This window comes from Prionailurus bengalensis, chromosome C2 (assembly GCF_016509475.1).
Source record: "Prionailurus bengalensis isolate Pbe53 chromosome C2, Fcat_Pben_1.1_paternal_pri, whole genome shotgun sequence".
NCBI classification, from domain to species: domain Eukaryota; kingdom Metazoa; phylum Chordata; class Mammalia; order Carnivora; family Felidae; genus Prionailurus; species Prionailurus bengalensis.
In genome coordinates, this window is record NC_057350.1 from 134,113,237 (window position 1) to 134,140,942 (window position 27,706).

The 27,706-nt window shown below is 40.6% G+C and overlaps 1 long non-coding RNA gene across 1 annotated transcript; it reads left to right on the forward strand.

Annotated features, from left to right (window-relative positions):
• Window positions 1–4: 4 nt before the first annotated feature.
• Window positions 5–27,706, forward strand: LOC122492017. The gene is made up of 4 exons (XR_006299515.1): window positions 5–94; window positions 18,625–18,816; window positions 21,831–21,934; window positions 24,837–27,706. It is a non-coding gene; the product is annotated as an uncharacterized LOC122492017 (long non-coding RNA).

Here is a 27,706-nt window from a genome sequence, read left to right on the forward strand (position 1 = left end):
GGGGAGTATCTGGAAGCGGGGTAACGGCCCTGGGCTCGCACGTGGAGGTGGAGTGCGGACGCTCCCCAAAGCTAGAGGACGCTGAAGGAACTGGGTGAGGGGCCGGAAGGGGCGCGAGAGGTGGGCACCTGGGGGCTGCTGCCTTCCTGCGACGGGAGAGAGGCGAACCGGACGCACGCGTGGAGGGAGAGTGAGAATGCGCCCCTGGGCTGGGGGAGGAAGAAGGAGTCACACGAGTGGGGGGAGAGGCGTTCACCAGGAGGCTGCTGCCCTCTCGGGGACTGTGGGCAAGGCCAGAAGGAGGGGGCTGCAGGGGAGCGTAAACTCCCCGGGTCTCGCGCGTCGAAGGAGAAGGAGTGTTCTTCCCCAGCACACGCCCCTCCGGACTTGGACTGGGCACGGCAGGGAGTGAGAGGTGACTCTTGGGGGCTGCCGCCCTCCCAGGGGCAGCACGGAGCCGGAGGGAGGGGGGAGGGGAAGGGGAGCGATGCTGCACTCGGGGCGGAACAGCGGCATCTTTGCACGCCAAACAGGTTGTGGACGCTGGCTGGAGTCTTTCTCTGCCTGTAGTCCCAATCCGAAGCAAAGCTGTGGTTCTCCAAAATCCTCCTGCCCGGCTTGCATTTTTTTTTTTTTTCCTTTTCTTCTCTCGCATCTGAAGGGTTTTGCCTCCCACTCGAGAGAAATCAATTGAAAAAATAAATAAATAAAAGATGTGCTGGATTTCCAATAAATAGCATCCTTGGATGGGGAAGAAGAGAAATGATTCCCTCACCCTGCCACACACACACCCCCACGCCACCCCACAGTTCTGAAACGGCTTTTCTTTCTAAGGCAGCAGCACACTGTTGCCATTCCAGGCTTGTGTGGGAGAAGGCTGTTGTGCGCCTGTGTCTGTCCGCCTGGGCGGCTCCAGCCCCTGGTTAATAAAAGGTACAGATGGTTAGAGCACAAATGTGTGACGTCAGGCTCGGTTTAAAAAAGTCCTCTTTTCCGACATCAATTGTGTCTCTTGGGACGGACTGTATTTAGAGGATCGATTTGAGTCTAGTGGCAGTCAGGAGAAAAGGGGATCTATGCCAGGACTGTCAGCTTATAATAATGCTGTGCTTAAAACAAAAAGCTTATCTTTAGCCCCATAGAAAATGAAAATATCAGAGTGCAAAATGAAGAACACTGCTGATTAATAGTATGACCCTTCCAATATTCTATGACATATCAATGCCTTGATTCCATAGAAACAATTTCTTATCTAAAATTAACAATCCTCATCATAAATTATATTTTCTGTTTGAAATGGAAAGATTCTCCTAAGAGGTAGCAATCATGCTGAGGCTAAACAGGAAGCTAAACTATTCTCGCTTTGTATTTTCAGTATCTCACTCCCCTATACTTCAATAACTTCAGCAGATATTATTTGTCATTCAGCCACTCCTTGTCAGTTCAGTGAGTGTGAATGAGTTAGGTTGTGAAAGCATTTGAATTTTCCAAAACAAAAGTGTGATGATATTACTAGACTACTTTGTGATTACAAGTCACCTTTGTAAATAATTACCCACAGGCTATACCCAACATAGTTCTTAGTCAAGGGGTGTAAGAATTTACCCTCATTCCTACGTGAACCTGTTAAGCACTGTGGATGTCTAGCCAGGAATTAATATGTCCCCTTCTCCCCAACTTCCCTCTCAATAATATCTTCCCCAGGTTAAAGTTCTAAAATTTAAAAGCACAACGGGAACTTGATTCACAACACGGCAAAGATTAACTTTTGGGAGAACACAAGTGCATTTGAGAGTATGAATTTAAGTTGTGGGCAGAGTGCATTTTAATAGGTTTTACAGTTGAGCTAATGAAACTTTTCAGAAGTTACCTGAAAATCCTAATGAAAAATAATTAGTGAAAATATTTTATAATGTGTCATCTTTGACAGTCTTGCAAATGGTAAGCTCTGAGCTCTTCTGGTAGAGAATGCTTAATATCTAGCTCAGTTTCCACCCTTCTTTGTCCTAAACAACATGTAACTTGAGTCTTAATTTCACAATTTGTAAAAATTAATCTTAACATTACCTGGCCTGTTCATCTCACACAATCAAATAACATAATGATAGGAAAGGCTGTGGGAACTCTGTAGGACCATTCAAATATAATGTTATTACAACTACATTTCCAAAGCTGGAGAGAGGATAACAATCATTCTGGAAAGTAAGAATAAAAAATTGATATGATTGAACAATACAATGAAGTAAGATTTGTGTTCAGATTCTGATAAAATTTTTCAAATCTTTATTATAAGGTTATTCCTCCCTATTATAAAACATTCAAATATTAAAGGAATCTATAGTATTGAAAAATCCCATATCATCAAAGCTAATGAAGCCAGGAACTTGAATGGTCAGCAATCTCTCCTACCCATTCCCTCACCCCCACCCCCACACACACTTCTTAAAATGTCATTTTCATTCTCTTTTACTACAGCCAGCAGCTCTATTCACATTTTAAGTACTCTATAGTCAAAAAGGAAATGTCAAATTTAAAGTTTCAAGGAATGACTAATCAGTTGGGCTAGACTCATGTGACCAGGCCTCAGTCCAAAGGAGCAAGGTCTTAGAACTGAAAACAGCTTCCATTCAGAATTCATGTCTAGGGGCGCCTGGGTGGCGCAGTCGGTTAAGCGTCCGACTTCAGCCAGGTCACGATCTTGCCGTCCGTGAGTTCGAGCCCCGCGTCGGGCTCTGGGCTGATGGCTCAGAGCCTGGAGCCTGTTTCCGATTCTGTGTCTCCCTCTCTCTCTGCCCCTCCCCCGTTCATGCTCTGTCTCTCTCTGTCCCAAAAATAAATAAACGTTGAAAAAAAAAAAAATTTTTAAAAAAAATTAAAAAAAAAATTAAAAAAAAAAAAAAAAAGAATTCATGTCTAAAATGGTAGAAGGAAAGGTGTCATACAGATGTGACCACCAGGGAAACTGCTTTGATTTAGGCAGTCACAGTAAATTTTATGTAGTGTGCTGCTATGTCTGGGGAACTTGTCAGCACCTTAAATGAGTCACTTCATTTACATTTTTCAGTAACCTCAGTTATCTCTTTGTGTTGGGAAATGGGCCCAGAGATGTTGTGAGCCCATAGTTACCTAACTAACGTCAGGGTCTGGATGCATGAGAGCTTTGAAAGCCAGAAGAGCAATTAATGTGGTAGGAAATTTTGAACCAGATGACCCTTATATAAATGATTTTTATATAGAGACTGAAATACATGGAAAATGCATATAATAAGCTGCCAGAGCAGCCAAGATAAGTTCAGAGACCTGAAGGTTAGATATAGGAGAGCCAGTATACATCTTAAAGAGTTTCTGGAGGAGAGAAAATAGAGTATGAAGGAGAGGCAATATCCAAAGAGATGATTGTGAGAATTTTTCAGACCTGAAGAAACCATGGGTTACCAAATCAAAAGAAAATGCTGCGGCTCAAGCAGAATAAATTTTTGAAACTAAGACCTGTATCAGGAGTGAAATTACAGAATACCAAATGCAATAAAGAAAATGTTAAAAGGTACCATTTTGACAGGAATGAGCTGTCAGCAGATTTATAAGCAGCAATAGGTGACAGAAGGAAAATATCTTCAAAGTACTGACAGTCCATAACAAAAACTAGTATTCTATACCTAGCTAAACTATCTTTCAAAAGGAAGAACAAAATAAACACATTTTCAAATTTAGTACTCACAGATGCTCATTGAAGGACATACTAAAGAATTTGCTCCAATAAGAAAAGCTGAACCCAAAAGGAGTAAGTAAGTATGGGATAAGGAAGAATAAACAAATAAATTAACAAATATATTGGTTAATCTAAATCAGGATTATTTTTTTATATTCCAGTATTTTGGAATTTTAAAACCAGGTGAAATTAAAATATTAGCCCTTAAAAATATCATAGATGATGGCAGAAAGGGAGTTCTGAATTAAGACTCAATTTCTTTTACTCAGGAGTGAAATATGCCTTAACTTCAGACTTTCACAAGTTATTATATTGGTTAAAATCCTTTGTTGCAAACAACAGACTTCAAGCAAGAATTTCTTAAATTGACATTCAGCAGCTCCAGGGTCATTGGGTAAGAAGAAAAAAGAAAAGCTTGGGTTAAGGTTCTAGAAAAAAATTGCCCTAAACCATGCAGCAGAACTTTCATGGTAAAGAAACTGCTGCTATTCCCATCAAACACTAAATGCCATGAACTCAACTTTTCTTCCCCTGTTCCTGCTATCAACATCAGGACTTTGCAATGACTCCCGCCTTTATAAGCTTAATGTTTTCATCTTTACCTACACCAGGAAAATGAAAGCTGTGTGCAGAGCTTGTATCCTCACATTCCTCACATTTCCACAGGTGCTTCTGGCTAGCACAGCATATGTCATAGGCCTGCATCCTGGTTGCAAGGGAGGCAAGAAATCAGAGTTCTGAATTTTATATTGGGAAGATGAGATTTATAACCAGGGAATTATCCTAAATATAGAAATGTTATTTAAAAGATTATGGCGGGGCACCTGGGTGGCTCAGGCAGTTGAGCATCTAACTCTTGATTTTGGCTCAGGTCATGATCCCAGAGTCCTGGGATCAAGGCCCCCATTGGGTTCCACACTAAGTGTGGACCCTGCTTAAGATTCTCTCCCTGTCTCCCTCTGCCCCTCTCTCCTGCTAGTGCTCTCTCTCTCTCTCTCTTTCTAAAAAAATAAATTAAAAATAAAAGATTATGGCAGCCTTGAATATGACAGTCTATTACTGATATATATAGATAGATAGATATAGATATAGATATATATTAAACATTTAAAGGTATTCACCAAAATTAGAGAAGTAGAATGTCTAACTTCCAAATCTATAGAGGAAAAAAATGACCTACAGAAAACTTAGTTACTGGATTAGCAGGCAAAAAAGAAGAGAAAGAAAAGCAAAGGATAGATAGGAAACAAGATTCTAGAGAGAAATCAAAGTGGTATTAATAAATATAAATGGTTTGTATTATTAAAAAATGACACAAAAAACACATTTAGACAGGGTTTTTAAGGGAAGAAACACAGCCATGTGCCATTTGCAACGATATAGTTAGAACATATTACCAAACATTTGGAGAAAGGCAATTTTTTTTTTAAAAAACTACCAAGAAAATACTAACCAAAAAATTGTTCATCTAATAATATTAATATCCAACATAAGAATTTAAAACAAAGATTGATAAAGAGTGACATGTAGTAATTATAGAAGGAACTATCCACCAGGACAACCTACAGTCATGATACAATGATGAACTAATGCGCATAGAGCAAAGTTTGCTAGAACTACATAGAGAAATTGATAAATGCAAAAACTAATAAACAAGCAGATAAAAGATTAGAATACCATGGGATCAATAAACTTGATATCATGTGAGATTATAGATATGTACACACACATACACACCCATAATCAGTAGTAAAATATAGTCCATACCATTCCTCCAGACATTTAATCCAGCCATTTTATAGGTAAATTTTATAAAACGTGCAAGAGAAAATGCCTCTCCTTTGTTTTACTTCACAAAATAGGAAGCTAAAAACCAAGTGCATAACCAAGACTTCTGATGTACCAAGTGCTTTTCAGATCCCTTGTCTTCCAAACACCCTCTGACATATCCAGTATTGTGTTCTTGTTTTTGAGAGAGAGAGCATGAGCAGGGGAGAGGGGCAAAGGGAGAGAGAATCTTAAGTGGGCTCCATGCTCAGCAAAGATCCAGATAAGAGGCTTGATCCTATGACCCTGGGATCATGACCTGAGCCAAAATCAAGGGTCAGAAGCTCAACCAACTGAGCACCCAGATACACTTGTCAAAAACATACCCAGTTTTTGACAAGTGAAATTGTTTCAACAAGGCCATGCAGAACCATTTCATTTGGTCAAAAGCTCTTCCAAGGAGATCTCTGCTTAACTGCTTCAAATATCTTTGCTGGTGATAGCTGCTCTGTTTGAAACACAGAAAACGCATATAATAGACTACATAGGATAAAGATAAACAAATGTGTGCAGAGTATGATATAAACTATGTAAACAAAAACAAAAAAAGCAAAAATCTGAATAGGGAAAATTTTAAGCCTGCAAAAAAAATATACCCCAATATTAAATAAAGTTATGTTTAAATAACAGAAGTAGGAGTCATTTCTTCTATTTTTTGTACTCTGCATATTTTGTTCAGTGAGAAACTGTTTAAGTAGTTTCCAAATATATTAATGCTTCATGGTTCCATTACTTCACTGGAATAAAAAACACATGAGACATACAGAAAACAACTGTCAAAATTGCAAAAGAAATTCTGACTATAGCAATAAGTACATAAATATGATTGGACTAAACATGCTGCTCAAAAGGCAGATACTATCAAACATAATAAAACAGCAAGACCCGACTCTATGTCACAGGCCTACAAGAGACACACCTGAGTTTAAAGGTATTATATTGAAAGTAAAGGATGGAAAAGATAGACCATACAAACAGTAACCATAGGAGGCCTAGAGGGACTATATTAATATCAGGCATATTGAAAGACAAGAAATATTATTGGAGACGTTTCTGATAAATGATCAACACATCTAGAAGATATAATAGTTATATATACATCAAAGAACCATCTCCCAAAATGTATGACACAAAAACTGGCAAAAGTGAAAGGAGAAATAGATAATAGAGATTTCGATATCCCACTTTCAATAGTAGAACAACTATAGAAGACTTTAACAACACTATCAACCAACTTGTCTTAACTAATATTTATAAAATACTCCATCCAAAAGCTGCAAAATGCACATTTCTTTTCACGTGCATATGGAACATTCTCCAGGCTAGACCATATACTATAGCCTAAAACAAGTCCCAATAAAATAAAGAAGACAAGTTATACAAAGTGTGCCCTCTGGCCACAATGGAATTAGAGATCTATACAGAAAGACATCTGAGAAAACACTAAATAGTTGGAAATTAAGCAACACACTTCTGAATAACCAACGAGTCAAAGAAGAATCACAAGGAAAATTAATCAAAATTCATGGCATGTATCTAAAGCAGTGCTTAGAGAGAAATGTGTAACTTTAGATGCCTATATAGGAAAAAAGTTCTTACATCCAGATGGCAAACAGACACATGAAAAGATGCTCAACATCACTCATCATCAGGGAAATACAAATCAAAACCATAGTGAGATACCACCTCACACCAGTCAGAATAGCTAAAATTAACAACTCAGGAAACAATAGATGTTGGCAAGGATATGGAGAAAGGGGAAACATTTTGCACTGTTGGTGGGAATGCAAACTGGTGCAGCCATTCTGGAAAACAGTATGGAGATTCCTCAAAAAATTAAAAATACAACTACCCTATGACCCAGCAATTGCACTACTAGGAATTTATCCAAAGGATACAAAAATGCTGATTCAAAGGGGCACATGTACCCCAATGTTTATAGTGGTGCTATCAGCAATAGCCTAATTGTGGAAAGAGCCTAAGTGCCCATCCCATGATGAATGAATAAAGAAGATGTGGTATATATATGTACATATATATACATATACATATGTATACATATATACAAGAAATGTATATATATGTATATATATAAACACATACGTACAATGGAATACTACGCAGTGATGAAAAAGTGAAATATTGCCATTTGCAACAATGTGGATGGAACTGGAGGATATTATGCTAAGTGAAATAAGTCAGAAGGATATCATGATTTCACTCATATGTGGAATTTGAGAAACTCAACAGATGAACATAGGGGAAGAGAAGGAAAAAGAAGATAAAAACAGAGAGGGAGGCAAACCATAAGAGACTCTTAAGTACAGAAAACAAACAGGGTTGCTGGGAGGTGGGGGAGTGGGTTAAATGGCCAACGGGCATTAAGAAGAGCACTTTTCAGGAGAAGCACTGGGTATCATACGTAAGAGATGAATCACTAGGTTCTACTCCTGAAGCCCAAGACTACACTGTATGTTAACTAACTTGGAAATTAAATAAAAGAAAAAAAAGTCTTAAAAACCTAAGATGCTGCATTAAACTAGAAAACAAAGAGCAAGCTAAACACAAAGCAAGTAGAAGGAATTAAGTAATTATTATAGCAGAAAAACAACAGAGAAAAATTTTTAAAGCTGATTCTTTGAAAAAATCAATAAAATTGACAAACCCTTAACTAGACTGACCAAGAAGCTAAGAGAAAAGGCACCAATTACTAAAGTTATAAAAGATAGAAAGATATTGCTACCAACTCTGCAGAAATTAAAAGGATTATAAGGGAATATTATCAACAGCTAAATGTCAATAAATTAAACAACTTAGATAAAATGGAAAAATTTCTATAAGTACACAAATAACCAAGACTGACTCAAGAAGAAACAAAATATCTGCATAAACCTTTAACAAGTAAAGATATTGCATTAGTAATTTAAAATCTCACAAACAAAAGCCAGGCCCAGATGGTGTCACTGGTGAATTCAATCAAACGTTTTAAAGAAGAAATAAGAATGGGGTGCCTGGGTGGCTTAGTTGGTTAAGCATCCAACTTTGGCTCAGGTCATGATCTCATGGTCCGTGAATTTGAGCCCCGCGTCAGGCTCTGTGTGGACAGCTCAGAGCCTGGAGCCTGCTTCCGATTCTGGTGTCTCCCTCTCTCTCTCTGCCCCTCCCTTGCTCATGCTGTGTCTCTCTCTCAAAAATAAGTAAACATTAAAAAAAAAATGTTTAAAGAAGAAATAAGACCAACCCTTCACAAATTCTTTGAGAAAACAAAGAGAATACTCCCCAATGTATTTTATGAGGCCAGTACTATCCTGAAACCAAAGCCAGTCAAAGACATCACAAGAGGAAAACACTGCAGACCAATATCCCTTATGAACAAAGATGCAAAAATCCTTAACAAAATATTACCAAATAAAGTTCAGCAACATGAAAAAAAAAGAATAATATATCATGGCCAAGTTGGATTTATTCCAGGAATGCAAAGTTAGTTTAACATCCGACAATCAAGTAATGTGCTATATTAATGTAATAAAGGACAAAAAACTCATAATCTTCTCATTAGAGCAGGAAGAGTTAGCAAAGGAGATTGAGTGGGATAAGAAAAACCAGAAACCAAGAATGTATTTCAAGAAAGAAAGAGTAGTCAACTGGTTGATTGCTGCTAAATCCAATAAAAAGAGAAATTGGATTTTTTTAGGGCCATTGGATTAAACCATATGGAGGTTGCTGACAACTTTAGGAAGGGTTTCAGAAAAAATGGTATAATTAAAAACCTGATTGGAATGAATTAGAAGAGAATGAAAAGTGAAGAGGTGGGAAAAAGGAATAAAGACAACTTTTTAAAGGAGTCTCATTCTAAAAGGCTGTAGAGAAATGGAGCAGTAGTTGCAGGGAAACGAGAAGCCTAAGGGAAGCTGTTTTTGTCTTTTAAGGTGGTAGATATTACATCCCATGTATAGGCTGAGGTGTGATACAGATGAAAGGGAAAAATTGACTTTGCAAAAGAAAGAGCAGTTACCTGTAGAACAAAGTCCTTGAAAAGGCAAGAGGAAATGAGATGTCATTCAGAAGTAGAAAGTATCAAGAACTCTGCAATGTATGAGATTTCATCCACCTTGCATGCTAACAGCCTGTCATAATTTCATGGGTGCTGGCAAAAAACAAAAAAAAAAAAACAAAAAAAAAAACAAAGCAAAAACATGAGACCCCTGGGTCAGAGACAAAGGATTTCATCTCTCACAGTAAAAGCAGTAGCCAGAGATCAGAATTTTATTATATCAATTTCCTGAGCCTCAGTTCCCACAGAGCAATGTGAAGAGGGCCAGGAGATGCCTGTACATGCAGTGGGTTGCATTACAAGTAAGGAAATCTGAGCTTAGTGAACCTGAATCTTTTACACTGGGAAGTAAACATGCCTGTCCTTTGCTCCAGAGAGAGACATTATTTTTATTATAGTGGACAGTAAGTATTCCTGCTTTTTGCTCCAAAGGAAGATACTATCTCTGTCTTCCCAGGCTATTCACTCTACAAATATCCTTGGTAAGATAGCCTGAATCAAAACAAATATGAGAGACACATGGAGAACTATCTCTCAACAGAGAGTTTAGCCTTATTAGAATGGACACTTCATTCATTTTAGGACATGGAGGTTGGGGAAGTGGGGAAGATAAGATTATTGGAAAAGATGCTGGTACCTCTCTTTTGCTTAATTTTATTTTTTCTCCCAGTATATCAGTGGGTGAGAATATCAGGTAAGAGTGAGTATTGGGCATTGAGAGTGTGGGATTTTTTTTTTAATTTTTTTAATGTTTGTTTATTTTTCAGAGAGAGAGACAGAGCAAGAGTCAGGGAGGGGCAGAGAGAGAGAGAGAGAATCTGAGCCGTCAGCACAGAGCCCCACGCAGGGCTCAAACTCGGAACTGGGAGATCATGACCTGAACGGAAGTGGGATGTTTAACCAACTGAGCCACCCAGGTGCCCCGAGAGTGTGGGATTTAAATTAAAAAAGTCTAGAAGAACGAGAGTGGGTTGACTAAGGAAATGAGGGATTACTGGGCATTGTTGAGGGCCCTCCTCTAATTTATAATCATAAGTTTAAACAGTCAGCACAAGTTGTGACTGTTTTAACAAGGTTTTTTCCACTGCTTAGGTGTAGGGACAAGATAGGTAGAGAGTTGGCTTTAACCAGGATTGGCATTTTTCCAGGCAAGTGATAAAGAAAGTGGCAATGGAGTTGTGGATGTACACAAAGGACTGATTGCAGTGAATGACCAGGGATTCTAGGCTGGATGAAGAAGAGAGTGAGGAGAGGGAGGGACAGTTGAAACACTGATGGGGCCAAAGGATTAGAGCTCCTGATGGGGTTGCAGAAGGGTTGGAGTCAGGCTATTATAATAAGTGAACTGGAAGACAAGAGGCAGTAAACAATGGAATGCTTAAAAATCAAGATTTAGAATTACAGTACATAACCATGAGAATGGATGGCTGAGGTGGGTGGAGAAAAATCTCATTGGAGGTGAAGAGTTCAGTAAACTAAGTAGTCAGAGTGTCATATAGTTCATTTATGAGCTTATTGAAGTCACCAAGAAAAACGAGTCACGTGGAAAGAAAGATAGTGAACCAGTTGCTAAAATTTTCAATGAATGAGGGGAAGTAGCTGGAAAGTTACAGCTGATTATGACAGGGAGGGATGGCAACTACTCTTTTTTTAATGTGTTTTAATTTATTTTTGAGAGAAAGCGAGAGTGGGGGAGGGGCAGCGAGAGAGGGGGCCGAGGATCAAAACCAGGCTTTGCACTGACAGCAGTGAGCCTGATGCAGGGCTTGAACTTATGAACCGAACTGTGAGACCATGACCTGAGCCAAAGTCAGACACTTAACCAACTGAGCCACCCAGGTGCCCCTTTTTTTTAAATAGATATTTATATATATAACCAAGGAAGCACTGTGGGAGAGACAAATTATCACTATCTCCAAGAATTGTGTGAACTAACTTGAAGATAATACAGACACCCAGGAAAAGCTAAACAACAGCAAACATTGCAGTAGGGGAGGACAAAAAACACTGGTCTAAGGGTCAGAAGATATGAATTCTAGTTCCAGTCATGCTAGTAATTAGCCATGAGCTTAGGTAAGATACATCACTTACCCTCACCAGGCTTCAGTTTCCACATTTGGATATGGATTAGATGATTCCCAGGATACCTGAGGGCCTAACATTCCATAATTCTATGATCTAAAATAATGCATATTTCACAAGGAAGTCAGGAAGAATAAGCACTATTATCCAGATGTTACAGAAAGAGGAAATTGAACCATGAAGGACTATATAATTTGCCCAGCATAAGACTGTTAAGTCAGGTTCATTGTCGTTTGTGTTAGATCTTACAGCGTGCAGAGTAGATCCCCTAATCTGTGTTTGTTTCCCTTCACTTAACACAAAGTTGTGTTTGTCTTTCCATTATCTCTATTTGGTTCTAGCTAGGTCATGATTGCATATGTCAAAGAACAAAGAAAGTACTATCAGAAACCGTAGCTGGAGCACCAATGTTTAACACAGCCCTGAAAGAACACATTTTTTACAGGAAGCAAAGAGGTGTGTTGCCCTCTAGGAAATGCATACCACTGTGGAGTAATTAGGCTGGCGTGCATTTCCCTGGTGGCAAATGTAATGAAGGGGTCCAATAATTCTTGACATCAGCATAATGTTGGGGTGGGATTGGAAGTCAAGATTTAGAAGGATATGATTGGAATAAAGGGTATAGGAACAGTTTTTTCTTCTATAACAAATTCTTCCTTTATAACTAAAATGTTACTTCTGTAATTTTTAATATATGCAAGCACATTCAGTCATACAGTTAACAAATATTCATTGAGATCCAACTATATGCTAAGCACCATCATAAAAGCTGGAAATATTGTGGAGAGTAAGACAGCTACAGACCCTTTCCTATCTCCCTTTGCCAATGTATACTGAATAGAGTGGGAGATGGACCTAAATAGGAAGATGATTAAGATATCTTTCAGAGTATGATCAATGCTATGGAGAATATAACAATAATATATCCCTTACCATGTAACAATATATTCCTTACCATGTTCTGCATTCTCTCCATTTAAAATGTTAAGTATCACAAGAGCTAGAACTTTATTATATTATTCATCATTGTGCCCTCTGTGCCTTGATTAGTGAATTTTAACTGTGGGCTTCTTTAAATACGGTTGTCAGGAGAGGTATCTCTAAGGAGGTGCCATCTGAACGGAGACCTAAAAAATGAAGAGTTTGCAGTCATGCAAAGAAGAGGGGCAGAGAAAGAGCAATGTAGAGTTCCCAAGAAAGCCACAACTTCAGCATGTTTTGGAAACAAAGAAGCCATTGTGGCTGGAGAGCTGCAAGGGTGGTAAAGTGTAACATAAGGTGAGGCTGAAGCAAGAGTCAGGGCTAGAATAATATTGGGCCTTGTAAGCCAAGGCTAGGAGGTTGAATTTTAATTAAATTGCTATGGTAAGCCATTGGAGGTTTTTAATGAGGGATATTATATGACCTTACTTTTATTTTTTAAAAGTTTGCTCTGGCATCTATGTAGGTAATAGACTGAGGGAAGTGTGAGAGGAGGCAAGAGATGGGTTAGGTTGTGAGAGGTGATGGTGGTTTGGTGCAGGGCAAGAAGCGTTGAGTAGTTGAATTTGAGATCTATTCTGAAGGTAGAACAAACACCAGGACCAACTGATTAGTTGGAGATGGCATGTTAGAAAAAGAGAGGGGTCAAGGAAGACTCCAGTGTTTTGGCTTAAGTAACTTGGTGCTGGTGGTGCCACTAAGTGATAGGGAAACTGGAGGAGGAGCAGGGTTTTTCCAGGGAAAATCAAGGAGTCCATTTTGGCCATGTGAATCTTATTAGACTTCCAAATGAGTATGTAGATTATAAATGGTTGATATGTGAGTATGGCAAGATGTCAGAGCTGAAGATGTCCTTTTGTGAGTCATTGGCATTTCGATACTATGTAAAGCCATGTAGCTGAGTGAGATCACCAAGGGAGAACATGTAGATATGACAGCCAAGGACAAGGCCTTGAACATCTGTCATAGAACTCCCAATTTTGGCCTTTGAATAATAGGATATTTTATGTAGAACTGCATTTTAAAACCCCATTTGGGGGGCACCTGGGGAGCCCTGGGGGGCTCAGTCGTTTATGTGATCGACTTTTGCTTTTAGCTCAGGTCATGATTTCACAGTTCATGAGTTCAAGCCCCGCATCAGGCTCTGTATTGACAGTGTGGAGCCTGCTTAGGATTCTCTCTCTCTCTCTTAAAATAAATAAACTTAAAAAAAAATCCATTTTGCCTTTCCCTTTCTCTCAACAAGTAGTAGGAGGCCATCTTGGAGGGAAGCCATCTTGGTGAGAACCTTTAATCACACAACAACCCCTGGGACTTGCCAATATGTCATCAGAGACACAGAAGAAGCCTCTGGTCCCTACAATACCTCTCTCCCATAATGCAGTGTTCCCTGACTTCCCCAGGCCACAATGATCCCTCCTTTCCTCTATTTTCCTTTGAACCTCTCCTTTCCTCAGATTTGTACCTCTGCAGTCAGTCCTGTTAGTGTTGTAGCTATTAACGCAGAGCAGGTACTCTGTGTTTGTGTCCCTCCACTTATACAAAATGGTATTTGCCTTTCCATCATCTCTATTTGGTTCTAGGTAGGTCATGATTACTTATCATCCCCACTTTCAACTGTACATTGTAATTTCCTCAAGGGCAGGATATTCTCTTACATATCTTTCTATCCCTTACCATGTTCTACATTTCCCCATTTAGAAAGTAAGTACTACAAGAGCTAAGACCTTGTCTGTTATTTTCACCACTTTGAACTCTTTGAACCTGGAACAATGTTCTTGAATAAACAAACAGAATGGATGAATATAATAGCTGTTAGTAGATTTATGTCCTAGATAGGTGATCAGGAACCGTGCCTCAAAGCAAGACTTCTCCCTTTTCCTTGATAGATGTTATCTCCCCTTTGGGTCCCCTTGAGCTTTACCATTCCCCACACTTAACACTGCAGCATAAAAAGGTGTTTCACTTCTCACCACCTTTATGGACTCTTTCCAGATTCTGCTGATGCTGAAGGAGATAAGAATAGGGCATGTGTTTTTGGTCTATATAATGCATATGCAGTGGTGATCTGTGGTAGATTGCCTGAAAGATGGCCATTAACAATAGTTTTCATCTCTATGTACGCATGTTATTCTTCCCACCAGAGGATAGGGTTTATTTTCCTTCCCTGTGACTCTGGATGGCCATGAGACTTGCTTTGGCCTGTGGAATGCAGAAGTAACAGTCATATGAATCCAGGCCTACTCCTTAAGAGGACTTGCAGTTTCCTGTTTTACTGTCATGCTTAAGAAACTTGGAATTCTGGATAACTTGAGACCACATGGAGAGAGAGAAGCCCAGGCAGTGTCCAGCCATTCCAGCCATACAGCTGAGGCGTGAAAGGTGTGAATAAAGTCACATGGATTCTGTAGCTTCAGCCAGGCTGTCCCAGTGAACCGAATGGAGCAGAGAGAAACCATCCCTGGGGAGCCCCACCCACACTGCACAATGAGGAGAAATAATAAATGGTGTTATTTTAAGCGACTACTTGTGAGGGGTATTTGTTATATTGCAATAGATAATTAAAATAGGATCTGTTCCAGGATCCATTTTATAACAAAACTTCTGGAAACACATTGCATTTAAAAGCAGAACTTCTGGAGGCGCCTGGGTGGCTCAGTCAGTTAGGCGTCCAACTTCGGCTCAGGTCATGATCTCACGGATTGTGGGTTTGAGCCCTGTGTCAGGCTCTGAGCTGTCAGCACAGAGCCTGGAGCCTGCTTTGGATTCTGTGTCTCCCTCTCTCTCTCTGCCCTTCCCCTATACTCTGTGTGTGTGTGTGTGTGTGTGTGTGTGTGTGTGTGTGTGTTTCAAAAATAAATAAACTTTAAAAAAATAAATTAAATTAAATTAAATTAAAAAGCAGAGCTTCTGCAATTTCTAGCAAAATTACAAATGCAATTATCCTTTGTCTCAGCAGTTTCCCTTCTAGGAATCTATTCCAGAAATACCCAGGCAAAAATACAATGAGAGGTATTGGCTATTCATTGCAGCACCATGTGTAGTAGCAACAAACTTCAAACAGTTCACTTGTCTATCAGTAGAGGACTGGTTGAATAAGCTATGTAACATATGATGGAGTAATATGCAGCTATAAAAAAGAAATGCAGTATTCCTCTGTAAACTGTGGTGGAGTGATCACCAGGATATAACATTGAGTGAAAAAAAGCAAGGCAGAGAAAGTGTGTATGGTATGCTACATTTTTACTATTGTTTTTTAATGCAAGTATAAAATATAAAAATCTCAAAAGAAATTATTACCTATAGAGGGACAGAATGAATAGGGGTAAATGGTACAACAGAAATATAATATGCAAACTCCAGACTGTGGGAAACCTTATAGAACAACCAACCCAATTACTTCAGCAAATAATTTTCTTTTTTTAAACCCAAAGGGGGGTCCATGGGTGGCTCAGTCGGTTAAGCATCTGACTCTTGATTTCAGCTCAGGTCATGATCTTACGGTTTGTGAGTTGGAGCCCTCTGTCGGGCTCTGCGCTGGCAGCATGAAGCCTATTTGGGATTCTGTTTCCCTCTCTCTTTGCCCCTCCCCAGCTTGCTCTCTATCTCTCTCTCAGAATAAAATAATAATAATAATAATAATAATAATAATAATAATAATAAACCCAAAAGGGAAAGAATGAGAACCCAACAATTAAAAAGAGGGACTTGGAGCGCCTGGGTGGCTCAGTCAGTTGGGCATCCATTTGTGGCTCAGGTCATGATCTTGTGGTTCCAGGGTTGGAGCCTCTCATCGGGTTCTGTGCTGACAGCTTGGAGCCTGGAGCCTGCTTCAGATTCTGTCTCTCTCTCTCTCTCTCTCAGAAATAACAAAACATTAAAAAAAATTTTTTTTTAAAAAGGAGGGATTTAACTGCATGTCAACCAATGCAATTTATAAACCAATTGTATTCTGAATACACCAATACAACTTGAATACAAGTTGTTTAGATAAACAAACTGAAAAGGTTTATGAGACAATGGGAAAATTGAAACACTGGTTAAAATATTTGATGATTTTGGGGCGCCTGGGTGGCTCAGTCGGTTGAGCGTCTGACTTCAGCTCAGGTCATCTCACTGTTCGTGAGTTCAAGCCCCGCGTCAGGCTCTGTGCTGACAGCTCGGAGCCTGGAGACTGCTTCTGATTCTGTGTCTCCCTCTCTCAGTCCCTCTCCCCCTCACACTCTGTCTCTGTCTCCCAAAAATAAATTAATCCCAAAAATAAACATTAAAAAAATTTTTTTTAAATATTTGATGATGTTAAGGATTTATTAAGTGTGATAATGACAGTGTGGTTATATTCTTTTTTTTTTTTTAAGTTTATTTACTTATTTTGAGAGAGACAGAGACAGCACAAGCCAGGGAGGGGCAGAGAGATAGGGAGAGAGAAACCCAAGCAGGCTCTGTGCTGTCACCTTAGAGCCCGATGTGGGGCTCAAACATATGAAATGTGAGATCATGACCTGAGCTGAAACCGAGGGTCCAACGCTCAACCTGAGCCACCCAGGCACCCCAGTGTAGTTATATTCTTAAAATAATCTTCAAATATTAGAGATACACACTGAAACTTTTTATGTATGAACTGATATACACTGGGGGTTGCTTCATAAGAAATACATGTATTACTGAAGTGAGTGAAGTTATAGATTAAACAAGATTTGCCAAGAGTTGATCATTATTGAAGCAAGATTATTGGTTCATGAAGGTTCATCGTATTGTCCTCTTTACCTTTATATATATTTGAAATTTTCCAAAGTAAAAAGTTAAAAAAAAAAAAAAAAAAGAAGGGTCTCTGAGACCAGTGGGTTTATTTTTATTTTTTAAAAACATTTCTGGGGTGCCTGGGTGGCGCAGTCGGTTAAGCGTCCGACTTCAGCCAGGTCACGATCTCGCGGTCCGTGAGTTTGAGCCCTGCGTCAGGCTCTGGGCTGATGGCTCAGAGCCTGGAGCCTGTTTCCGATTCTGTGTCTCCCTCTCTCTCTTCCCCTCCCCCGTTCATGCTCTGTCTCTCTCTGTCCCAAAAATAAATAAACGTTGAAAAAAAAAATTAAAAAAAAAATTTCTTCATTTTTGAGAGACAGACCATGAGCAGAGGGAAGGACATAGAGAGGTAGACACAGAATCTGAAGCAGGCTCCAGTCTCTGAGCTGTCAGAGCCCAAAGTGGGGCTCGAGCCCACCAACCACAAGATCATGACCTGAGCTGAGGTCACAGGCTTAGCCGACTGAGTCACCCAAGCGCCCCTGAGACCCAGTGTTTTAAGGGCACCGAAAACATTTTCTTCATAATAACATGCCTTACAAGTCTATCACTCCAAGTAACAGCATCTATGTCAAATGGAAGTTGTGTCTGTAAAACCATGATAGGTATTTAGAACTGTGTGATTGACACCATGTAAGTGATATTAAAGTTATAATGAGTTCTCAGGAGGTCCAAGTGTGTCTGTTGTTTTTTGGTTGTTGTTTTTTTTCTTAACAATTTCTTGTGTCATTGTTATCTCTGATACTTGGGAAAGTTTTAACTAACATGTGAATAGTCCCCTTCTTGTTTTCCAAACATGTATCATTCATTCACTCAATCATTCAATACTCTTTGGCCAAGAGAGTTCTATGAGAGGTCCTGGTGTTAGGGAGAGGGTGCTGCTAGCCAAAAGAAGTCTCCAGCCCTACTGCATATGACTGTCAACATGCATGCCCAGATGCTTACAACATCAGAGAACAATAGAGGGCTGTAGAAGAGGTCTGTGAAAGACAGAGGCCCCGTTGCTCTGCCTCTAGCAGGAGACTGGGGGAGAAATCTTGGAAGAGGAGGTGTTCGAGCATGCTAAGATGCTGGTTCAGGGGAAAGAATAACAACAGAACTGGGTTTGACTTATTTTGGAGGAAAGATATAACCTGATGCTTTTCACTTCCCCCAATTCTTTCACTTTCAGATACCCAAAGCCTCTCATCTCCTTCCTGCACTGAAATGAAAGGTAAATATCAGTGGTTCTCAAAGTGTGGTTCCTGGACCACAGCACTGCCATCCCCTGGGAACTTTTAGCAATGCAGATGCTCAAGCCCCACCTCAGACCTACTGAAGCTGAAACTCTGGAGCTGGACCAGTGATTTAACAAACCCTCCAGGTAAGGCTGATGTTCACTCAAGTATGAGAACCACTGGTTTAGGGAAAACCAGTAATGGTGCCATAAATGCAGTTTAAAGAAGAAAAAGGAGCCTGTTCTTTTCTCCAAGTTAAAAAAATTATGGTTATAGGAGAAACTTTGAAAGAATCCAAGGTAGAAAAATGGTTCAGCTTTGCTGAGGGCCCAACAGAACTGTGGTTGTGGAGAGACCAGTGTTCCACAAAAAGAACCACAAATACCAGGCTGGGCAGCTGCTGCCTACCACCCAGCAGTAAGACTAGAGAGAGCTAAGGCTTGGAGGGACCAGGCCCCCAGTCTCCTCTGAGATACCAGTCCTTGGCCAGAGATACTCCAATAGCTAAATGTAGAGATTATTCTCTAAAGATGAGGGTATGTACACAAGGTATAGAGGTAATAAAACTGGTCGAATCCTTGTAAAAAGGTGTTAATTTCTCTTCACTTTTTCATATGGCTACTAGAAAATTTAAAATAACCTACATAGTTCACATTTATGGCTTGCATTATATTTCTGTTGGTCAGCACTGGTCTATAATGTGTATATAAAATGGAGGATAGATAGGAGACAAAATGTGACCATTTTTTCTCCAGCTCTGAGCAGGAGAGTGAGTGTCCAGAACCACGAACCATCATTTCTTATTTATGTGTCCTTTGTGTTTATACTGTGAAGATGCCTCGGTGATACTAACCATGCGAATCTTGCAGCAAACATCTTTTATATCCTTGTTCGCAAAGCAGTTTTTCGATTCTAGAAAACAGACTCTCCTATCAGGAATCCAGCATGCATTCATTGGTTAAAAACTGGAACATATAACAATATGTACCAACAATAGCCACTCCCACTTTCCCCATTTTGACTGCTTCAGACATAGTTAATTAACCAGGACATTTTTTCCTACTGACCCCAGACACAGCGTCAATGTCCTTATCAACAGAATGCTATGGACGAGCTTGTAGCTACTGAGAGCTGCTGCCGTGATGCAAAACTAGGTCTGCCTGACTCCAAAGTTCCTTCATTATGCCACTCAAGTTCCCATTTAATAACAGGTGCACATTCGCAGTTTCATTTCTAAATCAAGTCAATAAACTGTCTTTCTGATTTATATATCAGTTTCGTATGAATTTGGTTGGTGCGAGTCCATCCCTGAGATATCAAATATGTTTTCATATGCTGCCAGACTTGGATGGCTGACCTTACCAAGAGGCAGCCTCTAGATTAGGAATGGCCTGTCCAGAGCAGATACCCTTACTCTCCTCTCCCTTAACTGTGACAGACATTGCTAATCAATTGCGATGCTTTCTCCTGTTGAGCCTAGACATCGTCGGAAAGTCCTTTTTATTTATTTATTTATTTATTTTAACGTTTATTTATTTTTGAGACAGAGAGAGACAGAGCATGAGTGGGGGAGGGTCAGAGAGAGGGAGACACAGAATCTGAAACAGGCTCCAGGCTCTGAGCTGTCAGCACAGAGCTCGACGCGGGGCTCGAACTCATGGACCGCAAGATCATGACCTGAGCCGAATTCGGCCGCTTAACCGACCGAGCCACCCAGGCGCCCCTGAAAGTCCTTTTTAACACAGTAATCCAAGAAGGTACTGTCACTTGACCCATAAGATTCTCTTGATTGCTAGCCTGGATGGATAATGACTTCACAAAACAAATTTCCTTTGTGCCCAGCTGGCTTTCCTCAGGTAAAAACTTGACTTCTTTTCTTTTTCCCAGAAGGGTAGATAGGTTCTAAAACCAAAACAATGCCTTGTGGTGCACCGAAGGGGGTCCTGGGGAAGAACAATGGCATTTTAGGAAGTCAGTACTCAATAGGATGGGAGAATTCATATAACAACATGCTTTTTTGCTTGTCCAGAGGCAGACTCCCAAGGTTTGTGGACAGTTCTCTTCAAGTGCTACTACTATAACTGATTTATAGAACTCACCAGGAAGTTTTCATATGGAATTTACAACAATAATAGTAATAATACTTCCTATATCATGATTATTTGGATTGCAAATAATAGATAAGTTTCTACAGTGAGAATGTTGACACTGCAGCTATTCAAGAAACATAGGTACGCAGCCAGAAGGCAAATTTATCATCAGTGAGTGGTGTGGCAAAAAGGAGGATGTCTCAGGGGAAGTGACATGGACAAAATTTTCATATTAAAAAAACTCTAAAGTTACACTTACACTGTAAGTGTAAAGGATGAAATGTTAGAAGCTGCTCTAAACTTAGAATGACATGACAATTTGCCAGGGCAGAGTAAAGATGCTCTGAAGGTAAGCACTGTTCAAACGACTCAAATTTTTCAAAGAAATAGAACATTTAATCAATGTTTCCAATGTTTTAAGTAACATTGTATCAAATAAATGTAACTTTTACCATTTTTAAAGCATCTCCATATGTTTATAAATGAAAGTAAGAGTTTTTAGTATTTTAGAAAAAACTTTCATGCAACAGTTGTGATTTTTCCTGTTATTAAGATTGCTTGGTATAGCTTCAGCTTTCAGGGTCATTTTTTTGCTCCTGCACTATCCTGCAAAGTGAGGACTGAATGTGTATGGGTAAAACAAGAAGAAATTCAAAATGATAGGATTATACTAATGCTTTGGCAGTGTAAGTCTTTTAAAGTGTAATTGGAGTTTGAAAAAAAAGGTGCAATAATATTGTAGACACATATGCCAATGCAAACCAATAATTCACATAGATATTTCAAAGGTGTGTGATACATTTGAGACAGAGATTATCTGGATATTCATTTGCTGGGGTGGGGGAAGAATATAAGAAGAAAAGGCTGGAGAGCAGGTGTGAATCACTCTATAATGTCTCATCCTCAGAAAACACGGCAGCCACTGTCAAACTATCTTAACATTTGCTTCCTTAAAGAATATGTCTGTGCCAATTAGAAAGCCATTGGCTGCAGGTACATCAGGACTTCAGCTCCTCTTGCTGGGCATTTCTCTCGGCTCTCCTTTAACTTGCATATTGGCTTTATTTCAGGCGGGCAGCAAATGGTGACAGCTGTACCAGGCATCACATCCAAATGCCACGTCATCCAGAGGCAGCAGATAGGGGCTGTCTCTCCTACAGTCTACTTCTCAGAGGTAAAGAAAAGCACTCCAGCCTATTGGTCAATACTGGACCCCTGGCCACTGTATCAGTCAGGGTTCAGGATGGAAAACTAAAGCCACTCGATGCATCCTGGATCTAACAGACCTAACGTAGAATCTTCCACAACTCCAGGGAGAGCCAGGGGAGCAGAGTTTAGAAACTCTATCCTTAAAGATCAGAGGACCTGACCCTGAACAACCTTAGCCTCAAACACCCAAGTGTGTAATTCCTTACATTTGTGCCAGGAAGCTGCGGGGACTTTCTCATCTGCCCACCCATGCAGCTATAACTATCTCTAGAGGAATAACACCGTCCTCTTTGCAAATCCTGACCCGAGGTCCTCTTGCGAGCAATGAGCTGAAACAGGGCAGAGATGGTCATTCTGGACAGCACGGGTCCTTGACTTGGAAGCGAATGGTGGTACCATTCTGGCAGTCCAGTACACCCACCCCTGAAGTAGCTCCAGCGAGGGGAATGGGTCACTGGGATTGGCTGAGGCCCGTGAGGATTTCCCTTTGATCCTGGGGGGAGGGCGAAGTCACTCTCAACCCTGTCACTTGGGGGAGGGTGGAAATCTAGCCACCCCTCCCAACTCAGTGGGATTTCCTTGACTAGCAAGGAAAATGGGGAAAAGCTGTTGGTTCGACAACCAGCAGCGCCTGCTCCATGCTGAGTCACACCATAATCGTAATTTTCTCTGCAAATAAACGTATTCGTTACCAAAGTAGCCCGCTATATATTTTAAGGAAATATGCTATACAAAATTCGCCATGCATACCTATTATTACCCACAAGGTACAATCTCCTGCAGGCAGTTCAAATTCCAGGCTAAATTGTAAAATTATAGTCAGCTGATTGATAATGCATAGTGTTATTGCATTCGGTAAAAAGTTAAAGTTGCTTTTAGAAAAATTCCTCCATTAGCTCTTCTCCTTCAAACAACTGGCTAGATTTATTTGTCTGCTGCTCCTTTATATGCCTTACCAGCACCCCGAGCATATCCTAGACTTAATGAACTTATTTGCAGGGCTCAAATTTACAAGATCGGCCATCCCCCCTTCCTGCTGCCTGTCTTCCTAATCCCCATTTGGCTGTCGCTTTACATCCCAGTTAATGCCATTCCAGTCTCCTCAGAGACTGTGGGACCAGTTTTCTCCTGGGAAAAGGGAAGCTGATGGCTCTGAATCCATTTGGGGGCTGAGGAAAGCAGGCAAATGTCAAGGATGCTAATTTCTGATCTTCTCACCAGGGTTGTATACAGTAAATCCTTTTTATAAGAAAGCCCTGAAGATGAGCCTTTGGGATGGGGGGGTGGGGGGGAAGTGCACGGAGGGATGTATCAGGAAAGTTATGTATGTGCAGGTGCCAGGGAGTGGCTTCTGTTCTAGAAGGGCCCCACAGCTCAGCGTTTCCTCCCACATGCCTCCTCGAATATGCAAGCTGCATATGTATTTATAACTCTGCAGTAAAAAAGTGAACTTTATTAGCAGAGATAACTGTCATAATTCAAGCAACTGTACTCTGCAGAGCAACCAGAGACTACAAGCATCAGGATTATGTATGTTCAGTCAAATCATGTGCAAATGCAGGGGAATTATAAGTCACTAAATGGGCATAAACCAGGAAGCAGGAAGGGCTAGAATTGGCTGTCCCTATAGGGGACTCTGGGGGTCCAGAGAACCTGTCAGAAAGCTTCTTCTAGGGGGTTGTTATATCCTGGAGGTTAGTGACTTTATCATGCATTTTTGCATCTACCCATTCTAGTGGCGGGCCTCAATAAATGTTTGTGGACTGAATGAGTGAATGAAATGTTCACCCTGGCGATGTGCAACAGCCCCTGAATTGTTCTGTGTGTGTGTGTACATCTCCTCCCCTTCCTAGTCAAACATTTATTCTAAATCAGTGGAGCCACAGCTGTGCAACTGAAGAGCTGCACTCGCAATCACTATTAGCCAAGTGAGGCTCTGAGCCAGTGGTTCTCAGCCTTGGCTGCACACTAGAACCGCTTGGAGGATGTGTGAAGAGCCCAGTGCTCAGGTCTAACCTCAGATCAGTTAAAATCAGAATCTCTAGAGCTGAGGCCGAGGCATCAGAATCCCAAGACTGAGAACCACTGCTCTAACTAAGGGCAGCATGGAAACAGCTCTGGCTCAGGAATTAGGAGACCTAGAATCTATTCCTCATCACAAAAAAAAAAAATGCCAGTGCCACTTTCACGGAGGCCCAAAGTGCAGATAGAAAAGAAATAATTCTGATGCAACTTAGGAATTTGTTTTTGTACTCATCTGGAATTTGAGGAGGGGAGGGTGTGTCACATGTCTTGGAATACATAACACTTCAAACAAAGTGATGCCATGCTGTGAAATGAGATGGGAAGCTAGTGGATGTCCCCGCCCCGCCCTGGCTAGTGACCCCTCTCCAGCCTTCCCGCAAGATCTGGGGCTCTCCGCATGCTTCCCAGGAACCCCAGAATCCTCTCTGGTGGCCTCGTCTGGTTCTTGGGAAAGGCCGTGGGGAGGTAGGTAACTGTTGTTTGGGTTTGTAGACTCCTTGGGGGAAGGGCGGCTGAGCTGGCACGAGGGGTAGGGGAGCTGTGACTCAGGGGAAATTCTAAGTTGCTACAAGCTGCAGAAGTGTGTGTGTCCGTGGGAGGTGAGAAAGGCAAACAGAGGGCTGAAAACCGTGCCAGGAACCTGCCTAGAGGATAATCAAGACTTGACTATAAATAACTGATGAACCGATGAACGCGTTAGTTAAGTTATTTTGTAAAGTAGCATAAAGGCAAAATGAGTGCTTCCCTTGAACAAATCCTCACGGTGTTTTCAGAAGGCCAAGTGAAAATGCAGGACCCCTGTCTGGTGGTGTGCCTCTGCATAAACCTTTTTTTTTTTCCAGATAACTGAAAGCTCACCTCACAGATGCCACAAAAACCCAAACATTTTAATCGTGTAAGGGAAATATTTCTAAAATAGATTATATTCTCCCCAGAAATGGTGAACAGAGCATATAGTCATATAGTGGCTTTTGGTGGTCCGGGAAGCAGAGCCCAGATTTCCTTTTGAACCACCCTTCTCACACACCCTCAGTCTGGGCTCCAGGAGAAGAGCATGAGACCCAGGCTGAAGGCCATCAGGGTGTCTTGTTTCTCCTGGCTACAGGTCAGGGTCTCTAGTGCATGGGCTTTGCGACAACTATTCCCTTTGCTTTGAGCCCTTTCTGGCTCTCACGCACTCAGATATGTTTTGAATAGATACAATTACTGCAAGTCTGGCCCCCATATAAGCAGAGAATACAGAAACGAATTTATTATTTCTTTTAGTATCCTTCAAATTCACTTTGGAGTTTGAATATTTTCAAAAGATTTGTAAAACTGTGGCTATTCCACGACCTGAAAACACACTGTGGAAAAAGAGCTCAGGAAAGTAATCTAAAATAATCCACACCAAGTTTCCATCTCATTTCTTGAAATATTTTGTGCACAGTCCTATCCTACCTTGGTACCCTAGACATGGCAATATTGACATACCCACAGTGGCACAATAAAAAAAAAACAACAACTAAAAACTAAAAAACATCATACCATTTATCCCGCAAACAGCTTTCATGAGACTCACATCATTATACACCTTTAAGAAAAAAACCTGTGTATTGTGGAAAATTTTATACAAAACCCTGTGTACCTGACTCAGTTGTGAAACTCCCCCAGGCCTAATGGTTTAGAATCGTGGGTGAAATTAAGCTCACTAATGGATCAAGTTCCTGTACTTGGTTCGTTGCTGAGCTAGTGAAGGGAGGTGGGATGCTGTCAGAAGCCACCACATCAAGATGTGACAAGGAGAGAGGAAACAGCCAAATCGCTCCCAGCTGTAGAGACGTTAAGTGTGGGGAAGACAGCCCTGTAAGCCTCACTAGGCCCTGTTCTGAGGGCCTCATTATTATTCCCCAGAGTGACAACTGAGGTTCACACTTGGTGTTATTAAGAAAAGTCTACAATTACGGCCACATGGCTTTTTTCCAAGGCAGGGACATGTGCAGTACACTTCAGAAAGCTTGACATCAACGAATGGTTAGGTGTGGACACTTAAACTAGCAAATTTGAATTACCTGGGAAGATCCTTTGTGCGGATTCCTCAATTCCAACTAATGGGATGGAAAGATTTTAAAGACAGAGGAGAGCAAGCATTCAGTTCCAGTTGTGTTATTAACTAGCTATGTGGTCTGGGAGATCAGTTTCCTTATCTTTAAACTACACTGCCTGGTAAGGTGGCCACTTGCTATATATGGCTATTTAAATTTAAATTAAAAGTAAATAAGATTAACAATTCGGTTCCCCACACACATTTCAAGTACTTGACAGCTCACATGTGGTGAGTGGCTATCACATCTGAGCGTGCAGATACAGAACATGTCCGCCATCCACAGAAGCTCTACTGGTCTCGCCTGATCTAGATCCTAAGGAGAAAATATGTTTCATCTCTTATGCCACTGCCTGTTGATTGATAATAGTAATAGAAAAGATCTCTGACTTTTCTGCTCAGGCTGTGAGCCATCCCTGCCCTTTCTGAGAACTGCTCGCCATTCCACAGGAGCGGGCACTACATAGCCATTTTGAACGCTGTCCCTACCTTTTAGATGAGGGCTGACGGGGTCAGGGGTAGTCACCTTATCTAAGCACAGTCAGTCAGAGCTTCTCCCTTGGGAATCTGATGCTGAGATTCAGATACAGTCGCTGTAGGAGGCTATAATTGGAATAAGAAAACATGGGTGCTAAGAGTGGCCACATGACCTCAAGCAGATTGGAGATGAAGAGAAAGCCTGACTGCAGAGAAAAAAAGTGAAAAAAAGCAGGCAAAAACATGCAGAGGTAAGGGACAGAAGCCTGATGGCTTTCTGGTTCCTGGTTCCTGAGGCCGAGCTGCATACTTGTGCTGGACTTCTTTAGGACACCCTTGTATGTTTCTGTGAATCTCCTCCTTATTTGCTCAAGGTGGCTCAAGTTGGTTTCTATTACTTGTAACTAAAGAGCCTTATCTAAAGCAGTAGTCATTTCTGGGAATGGAGAACTCAGAAGCCCTATTCAGACTCAGCAGAGGAATGTAGTGATGAATTGATGATGTCTGCCACGGGCACCAGTTGGGAAGTTGAGGCATCCATGCTAAATATTTGCCATTCCTGATTAGTCAGTCTCTGGATTGATCTTCAGTTCTCAAATTCCTTTTGTTTCTCTGGTGATTCTTAAGGTTTTCTTTTTCTGATAATGCTTGATGAATAACTTGTTTTTGTTTCATTCCCTAACATTTACTATTTACTGTTTTCATTGGTGAAATAAAGTATAATGACACTTTAAGACCTCAGAGAGGTAATAAATTGGAGGTATTAAGCATCAAAGTCTTCAAATTTTACATAAAACGTGAGCTCTAAATTCAACAAGCTTTCAGCAAAATGTGACTTTTAGTAATGCCGGCCAAATTCCCTGAAGCTGGTATCCTACAGATGTTGTTTAAAAATTACCATAAGGCTAAACTAAAAATCTAAATGATGTCAAATTTATCAAGGTAGTCAAGTACAGTTAATCTAAAGTAACTCCTTCTTATCTGAGGAAATTTAACCAAGATTTGCTTTTTAATTATTATAATGTGTATTGTTTGATCCAGTGAGCTGTAGCTTTTTCCCATGTGACAGTTTTGATTGAATATATGAAAACCAAGGCAGGAAATTAAGTGAAAAAAAAAAAGACTATTAGGTGTGGGACCAGAGGCAACAGC